Source organism: Myotis davidii, unplaced genomic scaffold (assembly GCF_000327345.1).
Source record: "Myotis davidii unplaced genomic scaffold, ASM32734v1 scaffold1497, whole genome shotgun sequence".
NCBI lineage: Eukaryota > Metazoa > Chordata > Mammalia > Chiroptera > Vespertilionidae > Myotis > Myotis davidii.
The window spans coordinates 27348-37937 of NW_006290147.1; positions in this window are offsets into that span (position 1 = coordinate 27348).

A 10590-nucleotide genomic window follows, 5' to 3' on the forward strand; every position below is an offset into this window, starting at 1 on the left:
TGCACCATAAATAGTCAGTTGTAACTAGGCATTTGCATCAGAGAGAAATCAAATAGATATTTCCTATGCAGTGTATAATTTTGATATTCCATAAACTGCCTCAATGATGATGAAAGGTAGTATCCTATGTAATAAAAGCCTAATATGCAGTTGTCCCCTCGACCAGAAGTTTGACCAGGAATTTGACAAGGGGGTGGGGCTGGCTGGCAAACTGCAGCCCGTCCCCCTGGTGTGCCCCACCCCAGTCAGTCGTTGTGGCAGGCAGCTGTGGAAAGGGAGGCCCTGGCCAGTGCACGGATTTCGTGCACTGCACCTCTAGTGTATTATAATGGCTAATACAACAGCCAGTTTTCTTTAGTTCAAATCCTGGGTCCTACTTCTTTGCTTCAGTTTCTCATCTGTAAAAATGGAATGACAAACTTGGTAGAGTTTTCTCAACATTAAATGTGTTAAGTACTGATAACTACAGTTGATAATTATAGTACTCTTTAAATATTTGCTAAACCCTAGTGGGTTTGGCTCAGTGGATAGAACATCAGGGTACATTCAGGAGGCAACCACTTGATGTGTCCTTCTCACCTCAATGTTTCTCTCTGTCTCTCATCCTCCCTTCCACTATCTCTAAAAATCAATGGAAAAATAATATCCTTGGTGAGGATTAACCAAATATACATTTGCTATCATTATTATGATCCCTCTTTTGATTACCTATTCATTTTTCTCTTGCTTCAGAAGCATTATTTGGGGCTCATGGTGTGCTAGTGAAATTTTCATAGAACAAATCAAAGAAATAGAAAAGAAAACACAACAAAATAAACATCTGTAACCAGACTTTAGAAGATTTTACTGACTTATGGATATTATTCTCACCATCTAATTCCAAAATTATCTAAACAAAAGGCTCGCTTTCATTTTGTTTTGTTTTCAAAGCTTAGTTTTGTGAAAATCTGATTAGAACAAAGATGGAAGAATATAAATTTAAACTATAAAAATGCTAAAATGTTTGGTCTCATTTTCCATTTTTCATCTGAATGTAAATTATGTCATAATATGTCTTTATTCAATGCCCTTGAAATTTCTTTAGTCCTTTTACATAATTTAAATTCAAGATGCCAGAGATTACTTTAATAAAGGCATAACTACAATTGAGAAATGATCTTATTTTGTTTTTAATGGTTCTTAGAATCATAAATGTGAAATAATTTCTTATTTTTCTCTATTAACATGCCAAACCAACATAGATGATTTGTTTAGTGAGCTTTACTCAAAAAATACTTCCTAAAAAGGTATAATGTTATTTTCATCTGACATGATAGAAAGGGAACATCTGTCACATCAACAAGTTCTTTTAACTTTTTATTTTATGCATCCCCATAGAGTCTTCATTCTGGTGTCTGAAGTTTCCTGAAATTTAATATGTATATGAAAAGATAATTTATTAAAATTTAGTAAATGTTTTTTGTTCACTCTAATTATAAAATTAATACAAAGTCATGGTAAAATTTTTAAGCATTGCAGGGACTATTGGGGAAAAAATAACCCTAAACTAAAAATCACCTCACACAGAAAGCAACATATTGGTAGTAATTTTATTTATAGTTTATTGACCTAGCCATCAGTCTATCACTCTCTATATTTATATATCTATCTTGTGATCCTGGGTTCCTAACATATATATAGCCATTTTTCTTGCTTTTCTAAAATTTAACATAATTCCATTATTGTGTCATTCTTTATTTTTAGAAAACTTGATTATAAGGGTTCCATGGTAAGTATTTATCTAGATATTATTGGGATTCCAATCTTGTGTGACTTTTCAGATTTCCTTGGCCATCTAATTCTTTCACTCTCTTAGCTGGTAGCCAAGCCATTCCAGGTCATGCCTTCCCTTTTTGACTTTGGATGAAACAGTATATTGTAAAGGGCAGAATCCAACCTCCAGAGGTTGACTTTGGCCAATAGGAAAGAAGAAACAGAAGAAAGCAGGGCAGATAAGTACCCCTTCATTCCTTTTTCTGTATACTAGTTCTGGGACTGGTTACCCTTCCTGAGAGGTCTCATATGCTAAGTGACCATGTCTCTAGACTCTGTGTGGCTTATTTGAAGCAGTAGCAAATGCAACAATGTATTGCTTGACATTGCTTTGGATCTTAACTCATTTCCTTTTTTCCCTCACCCCCACTGTACTAGGCTGACACCTCCCCAGTGAAGTTTAAACAACTCAGTATTTGCTTCGCATTCCATTTTCTTAAGAAAATAGATTTTTCTTTATTTCAATACTAGAGGCCTGTTGCACGAAGAGATTCGTGCAATGGGCCTTCCTTTCCCCTGGCTGCTGGCACCGTTTTTCCTCCGGCACCCGGCACCCAGGCCTTTGCTCTGGCCGGGCTCCAGCTGGAACTGGCCCCACAGCCATGAGGCTTTCACTGCTCCACTGGCCCAGGGATGTCAGGCTTCGCTCCACTGCTTGGAGCCTATGTATGCAAATTAACCGCCATCTTTGTTAGGTTAATTTGCGTACTTTCCTGATTGGCTGGTTAGCATAGCAAAGGTATGGCCAATTTACATGTTTGTCTATTAGGTAAGATTTTCATTTCTTAAACAAGCTATTTCCGTTATTTTGCTATTATAAATAGTATAGTAATATAATGGACATCTTGTGCATGTCTTTTACTGTATTTATTTGTATTTCATAGGAATGATGAAAAATGCCATTGTTAAATATTCATTGCAAATGGATTTTCAAAAAGGTTATTTTTATATATACCCTTACAAAGAAGTGAAAAGAATGCTTATTGCCAAAAATGTGTTTATAACTTTAAACTTTGCCAATCCCATGGTCTTAATGACATTTAAAAAACGTGTGCATTACTGAGATTGAATAGTTTTTCATATATTCACTGGCCATCCATACTCATAAATCCTCAGTTCATGCTCTAATTATTTATACAAAACGTAGTTTCTGCTGCTTTATAAGTATTCTTTAATAATTACAACGTCCTTCGCTCATTTTGATAAAAATATATTTTATACATTTATAGTTGGTCCCCATTTTTGTTTATGATATTAAAAAAATAATTACATTTAACAGTATTTACCATTCTGTCACCTAGCACTGTGTTCATGCATAGAAAAAATTTCCCCTACTTAAAAATATAAATATTCACATATGTTACATGAGAAATAGCTCTATATTTATTACTTTTCTAAGTATACTGGCAACTTTTATTTAATACTTTATTTTCCGACAACTCTTTTAGACTCTATATCAGGAACTTCTCTTTTTTTCTTATAGTCCATTTGTTCATCATTAGACTGGTATCATATGGTTTCAATTAAGATATTTTTGATACATTATTAGTAAGTTCAAACTGTATCAAATTATATTTTATTGTGTGGAATATAAAAGTATATATAAAAGAAAATATTACAGAAGAGACTAAACTAAAAAAGTAAAAATTTCTGTTTTTTCTTTCTATACATTGAGGGTCATCCACAGTTAATGTTTTTGAGTATAGTTCTTTGGGTAATTACCATTATAACTTCCAAAATAGTTTCACTTTCCAAATACAAAAAGAATGCAGTTTGTATTGCTTCTCTAGGAAAGTAGAGGATGTATTACATTTACACTACCTCCCACGTGTCTTCACAGTATTCTTTTTAGTTCTTCTGGTGTATTTTTTTAATTTAACAATGTATTTGAATTTACCTCTAGAAAATAAATACCTGTTAGTAAAAGAGGAAATTAGAATTAACATGTTTTCTTCTTTGCACTTCTTTTTTCTATACTTCCCAATTTTTGTTCATCATACATATATTTTTATGACATTTATAACATTTATATTTATTTCTCTATCTACAATCAAAGATTTTTCTCTATATGTGGATAATGAAGCATAAAAAGTAATAAACAGTACTTTCCATTCAACTGTCCAAATGTTTATCGCAGAATTAAGTAGTACAACTGACTAGTCCTCAATCATTATTATTTCATGCTGAAAGGATAAAAATACTATAAACATATTAGATTTTTTTAGAAAAATTTTTAACTTTAATTTTCTAGTTCATACTCTGATGTTTGTTGCCATCTTTCCTGGGTACATTTCTTGTTTTGCTGAAATATCTTTTGGGCAGTTTTGGGGGTATTATTTATCTGTTCTTATGTATCTGAAATATATATATCACTCATGGATAATTAATTATATAACTGGGTATAATATTCTAGTTTCAAATTATTTATTTTTCATAGAAATTTCAAGATATCACTTCATTTTTTTTCAACAGCGTATATTTTTTATGTGAATGTTATCCCTACTATTCTCCTTTCTTTGTAAATAAAATTACTTTTCCCCTATGAAATCTGTAGGATTTTTATTTTTAATGTTGGTGATGAAAAATCTAAACTTAGTTGTATTTTCTTAATCTTGCTGGGCAGTGAAGGTATCCTTTAAATCTGAAAATATATGTTCTTCAATAGTTCAGGTCCTTTTCTTTCAGTTGATTGGTTCCTCTTTTTTCTTGACTTACCTGAATCTGGACACCATGTCTCATAATTTTCTTTGACTTAGTCTCAATTATCTTGAATTTTTAGATCTGCAACTCAAACATAAATTATGTACATTTGGAATTTAGTCAGCCATTGAATTTAAAATTTTCAAGAATATAGTCTACATCTCAGATCTTTTTTGTTTTCAAGGCCAATCAATCATTCTTGTTTCATTGAAGCAATATTCACCTCAGTTGTCTCTTAGGATATGAATTGGGTTTAACTTATTTAATCTTCTCTGAATTATTTTTTTCTCTGAATTTTTCTGGCCTATTAATTCTGTTTGTTCTTCTTTTTCCATCTCCTTCACACTTGTGTTTTCCTCAAATGTATTGTCATATGTGGTTATATATTAATATTTATAAATGAATTGCAGAATCAATTGGCATCAGTACATAGCATGCTGGGGTCCACAATGACGGAGCTTTGTTTCTCTGAAAGGATTTTCCATAACTATGGCTGACCAGTGATTCTGCATAAGGAAACAAATTATACTCTTTGGCAATTATTGAACTTTGTATGAGCAGGCAGGGAGGCATGCCCAAAGTCTTCGTAATTGCTAAACCAAAGAGTTTTACTCTGGGGTTGAAAATCTGTAATATATTTCTCTCTTTATTGTCTAACATTTTCCTTTTCATAATCACTTGAAGATTGTCTTAACTGCAGGTTAACTTTCCTTCTCAAGCCACAGTGCACTTCCTAGTAACATTGTCCCAAACCAATTAAACGGACTATTTTATCCAGAAAAATTTATTGGACTTCATTCTGAGAACAAAATTCACTATAGCTAGCTGTTCTGTTTATGAGATACAGACAGAGGAGCACAAACATCCTGGGTGTTCTCAATAAAGTTCCTTAAAATAATGATCTTGATGATCAACCCGCAGCTCAGTCTAGCTTTGATATTTGTTGACTTTCATCTTAGAGTTCTCAGGACTTACTTGAGAAGATCTGATTACTTCTGGCATTGATTCAACTTTTGACGCTTCTAAATTTGCTATCAATTTGAATCCATTAGTTTTCTATCTAATAACCTTCTTATCTAAAATTGGGAAGTTTTCTTAATTGACAATTTTTTATGGTTTATATAAAACATAATTCATAAATTTATAAATATATAATGCATACACATTATATTTGTGTATATAGAGAGAGAGATTGAGGAAGAGAGAATTTATTATTAGGGATTTATTTATTATGAGGAATTGGCTCATGTGATTATAGAAGTTGAGAACGCCCATGATCTGCCAACTGCAAGCTGGAAGCCCGGGAAAACTGGTGGTGTAATTCAGTCTGAGTCTTGAGACCTGAGAATTAAGGAAGGAGATGGTATAAATCTCAGTTCAAGAGCCAGAGAAGATGAGATAAGATGTCCCAGCTCAAGCAATGAGGCAAGGTGGAGGGTAGGGTGGGTAAAAGGATGAATTCCTCCTTCCTCCACTTTTTGTTCCCGTCAGGCCTTCAATGGGTTAGTTAAGGCCCACCTACATTGGACAAAGCAACTATTCTACTGAGTCCACTGATTCCTATGCTAATATCATCTGGAAACGCTCACAGACATACCAGAAATTATATTTAATCTGGACACCCCATGTGAATCTCTATTTACTCAAGTCTTTAGCTGTCAGTATAAAGTTGTATATAATTTTTCATGAAGTTTATGTTCATATTTTATAGATATACTATGTATTACGAAGTTTTTATTGTTATAGATAGAGTTTGTATTTGTTATATTTCTGTTACTTTTGATATATAAAATTTTTCATATTTACTTATTTTTTGCTCTTAATAATATAATGCATTTTAAGTTGTGATAATTTTTTCAGATAATTTTCTGAGTTTTTATGTAGAGAACGTCTTTTACAAATAATGTATTTTTTACTATGTGCCAATAGCTATATCTAATTTTACTTTTCCATTTTATTTCATAGTCCAGCACTAGCAAAGCAATGCCACGAAATGTGGTAGCACATCACCTTTGTCTAACTTCAGAATAGATGCAAATTTAGTGTTTGATAATATAGATAATTCAAAGATATTGTGTTAAGCAAAGATGCCTATATTTTCCATTCATTCATTATAAAGTATTTTATCAAAATGCCTTTTCGGTACATTCTTTCATTTTAATATTTTTTAGTCTTTCTTCACTACCTTGAATGCCCATAAATATTGAAAGTTTGCCCACTGTAGTCTGATTATTTTCCAACCTTCTACAAATTTCAGAATGTGCTGTTACCCTAGAAGAGACCAACATTAGATCTACTAACTGTTTAGAATATATTGATCCTTTACTGGCCAATATGCTTTAAGGGCATTTCCTATTATTCTCCTGCTGTACTCTGTCTCAGGTGACTGAGCCCCAAAATTACATTGCCCATGCTCCCTTACCAATTATTTCTGAGTTCTGTTGATTCGAGCCATCAGCAGGATATTTGAAGGTGAGTGGAGAGTGGAGACCAGATTCTAGGGTATAGCTCCTAAGTCTCTGCTTCAGAGTGGCCTCTTGGTGTGGCTGCATCTCTCTGTGGTTGTAACTCATAGCAAGGCGCCTTCTTCCTAAGTCCCAGGTCCTACCAGAAGGCCCTTAGTCCTGTTCACTGTACCACTGCTTCCTGTCCTTGGCCCTCTACACTGGGTTTCACAGTGGCTTCCTCCTGTGCTAATAGCCAGATTGTCTCGTGGTAGCCTGTTCACTCTTTCAGTTCTTTCAGTACTTTTTGAACATAATATTCCCAATATTAAATTTCCTCTATTGAACTCCATAACTTAAATTATCTCTCTCTGCCTGACTGGTATATATACATACATATGTGTTCAAATTGTTATTTAATAATCAGATGCACAGATGATGGAATAGAAATAATCCAAAAGTCACAATTATATGAAAAAAAGCAAGTTGAAAACAAAGGCAATATCATTTGCTTCTCTTTCTATATAATAATTCCATCATCCAACTAAAAAAGTACTTTAATATCTAGTAAATGAAATAACATTATAAAAAGGGAGATTCATTCATTCATATATATTGATTTGTGTACCTTAATTCTCAGCCTAGATGTTTAAAGTGGATTGCCTCATATATACCAGAGAAGTCATTGAGCTTAATTCCATTTATGTTTGATAAATTATATATAATCAGTGGTACCAAAGAACAATTTATGAGGTCATGAGTATTAGAAGAGCTTTCCTACTTTAAAGGTATATTTTCATCAAAACTCCTCAGGATATATCAGTGAACACAAAAGAATATCATATGATAAAAAAGGAGTAACATTCAACCATACTGTTTTTATACTTTTAAACATATGAACTGTTATTTTTAACATACTTTTCTTTTTGAAAAAATATCTTTATTGTTGAAACTATTACAGATGTCCTCCCTTTTCCCCCATTGACTCTCCCTCTACCCCATAATATACTTTTCTTAGTTTAGTTATATTAATTTTTAAAGGTCAATTTTCATATTTTGTTGGAAAGGCAGACTTAGATGAATACATGTAAGTATATTTTAAGATGAGATTCATTTGCTAATACTTTTATATTTTTATTGATTTTTAGAGAGAAAGGAGGGGACAGGGATAGAGAGAAACATCAATGAGAGAGACACATCAATCGACTGCCTCCTGCATGCCCCAACCGGGGATTGAGCCCGCAACCCAGGCATGTGCCCTGACCAGGAATCAAACCAGCGACCTCTTGGCTCATGGGTCAGTGCTGAACAACTGAGCTACACTAGCTGGGCCATTTGCTAATATTTTTAGAAGAACTGAAATATATTTATATGTAGGAATACATGGCTACCTGGAGTATCAGCATTGATCTGAGTGAATTCATTTTATTACTTTTCTTTAGTTTCCTGTTTCAGCTCAAGATGACAAATAATTTGCTTTCATGTCCCTTTATTTATTAAAGTTTATTTAATTTGAATCTATTCTTTCATTAAAATTTCAGCCACCTTTTATTTTTATCTATATAATCAACGCCTTCTATTAATATACCCAACTTATCTAGGACTAAGTCATTAAAATTATTCTAACAGCAACCCTGGCTGGTGTGTTTCAGTTGGTTGAGTTTCCTCCCATGCTCCTAGAGGTTCCTAGTTTGAGGCTAAATCCCCAGTAGGGGGTATGCAGGAGGCAGCTGATGGATGTTTCTCTCTCTTGCTCTCAGTTGTTGTCTCTCTAAAAAAAATCAATGAAAAAATATTTTTAAAAGTTAAAACAAATATTCTAACAATATACTTTATAAACCTTTGAATTGAAGTAATGAGTGCCATGAATGAGTCTATTTTAGAAAACTCACTTTGACTTGAAGGTTCAATTTTTAGAGAACTTGAACTCATGGCATTGTGTATTATAATAATAAAAACAATATTGACAGTTACAATTCTCAGTAAAATTTTAAATAAGATCAGCATATAAGTTTTTGTAATGCAGGAAAGGAAATAGAATCTGAAATATTTCAGAAGTGTATTTGAAAGTTACCTTGAAAATTGTAAGATTGTCACAGAAAAGGAACAATTCCTGCATCTACTTAATGCATTTTCTTTTTTGAGGATTTTTCAAAAAATATATATTTGATTAATTTCACCTCTTCTACCTCCTTTTCCACATCTGTACATGAAATTTCTGCCCATGACTTTTATTTGACTCATTTAGGGATTCTATTTAAAAATGAGGCCTCCGGTAGTGAGGAATGATGTCATACTCCCTTGGGAAACAGAAGGGAGAGAAAAGGCAGAATTAGGGATGAAATTGGCTTTTAGGCACATCCTTAGCTGGGATGAGGAGAAATACACAACAATTTATCAAGCTGTGCTGTTGACAATCAATTCTTTTATCCTAAGGACTGTGAAAACTTAATATTATTTCTACCAAATAACTCACACACTATTTATAATTGTCTGTTTATTGAACAATTATTAACATGGCATTTTGGTATATTTGAGAATAGGAAAGCATGTTCTATATCCCTAGTACATATAATGGTACCTTCCACACAATAGGTTTTTTTAATTTAAATTCTTTATTTTTTTATTTTTTTTTAATATATTTTATTGATTTTTCACAGAGAGGAAGGGAGAGGGATAGAGAGTTAGAAACATCGATGAGAGAGAAACACTGGAACCGAACTACCTGGGACCCAGTCCGCAGGCCGATGCTCTATCCACTGAGCCAAACCGGTTTCGGCTAATTTAAATTCTTTATTGTTGAAAGTATTACATGTCTTCTTTTTTCTCCCATTGACCTCTCCCCTGCCGCTCCCACCACCCAGCACATGCCCTCATCCCCCCTGCTGTCTGTGTCCGTTGGTTATGCTTATATACATACATACACACAATAGATATTTAATAAAAGTTGTTAAATAAAGTGATTAAATGTTCAGTTAAGTATAACATGGTGCAGTATTTCTAGTATGCCAGGTGTGTGTGTGTGTGTGTGTGTGTGTGTGTGTGTGTGTGTGTGTGTACTTATGTGCACTCTTCTTTTTCCTTTAATTTCAATGTGAAAATAGAATAGTTTCTAGTATAGTTTTCTAGAGGCAGACATAGAAGAAATGGATAATGATCCATCCTGCCAGTAGCCATGTGTGATTAAACTTTTTACCTAGCCTGTTTATTAATTAATTTTAATATTTACATTTAAAAGGGTTAATTTGACCCCCCCCCCGAAAAAAAAAGACAAAAAAAGAAGACGGAAACTGCCCAGTTGGCATCACTCAGTGGTTGAGTATCAACCTAGGAACCAGGAGGTCATGGTTCAATTCCCAGTCAAGACATATGCCTGGGTTGTGGGTTCAATCCCCAGCCAGGACATCGATGGATATTTTTTCTCTTACATCTATCTCTCTCTCTCTCTCTCTCTCTCTCTTCTCTCTCTCTCTCTCTCTCTCTCTTCCTCTCTCTGTAAAATCAATAAGCATGTCTTTGGGTAAAGATTTCAAAAAATAGAAAAAATTTAATCTAGCTAAAAATATAATGCATCATGACCAGGTGTGGTGTATTCCAGGAATGCAACATTTATTTAACATTAAATATATCAAAT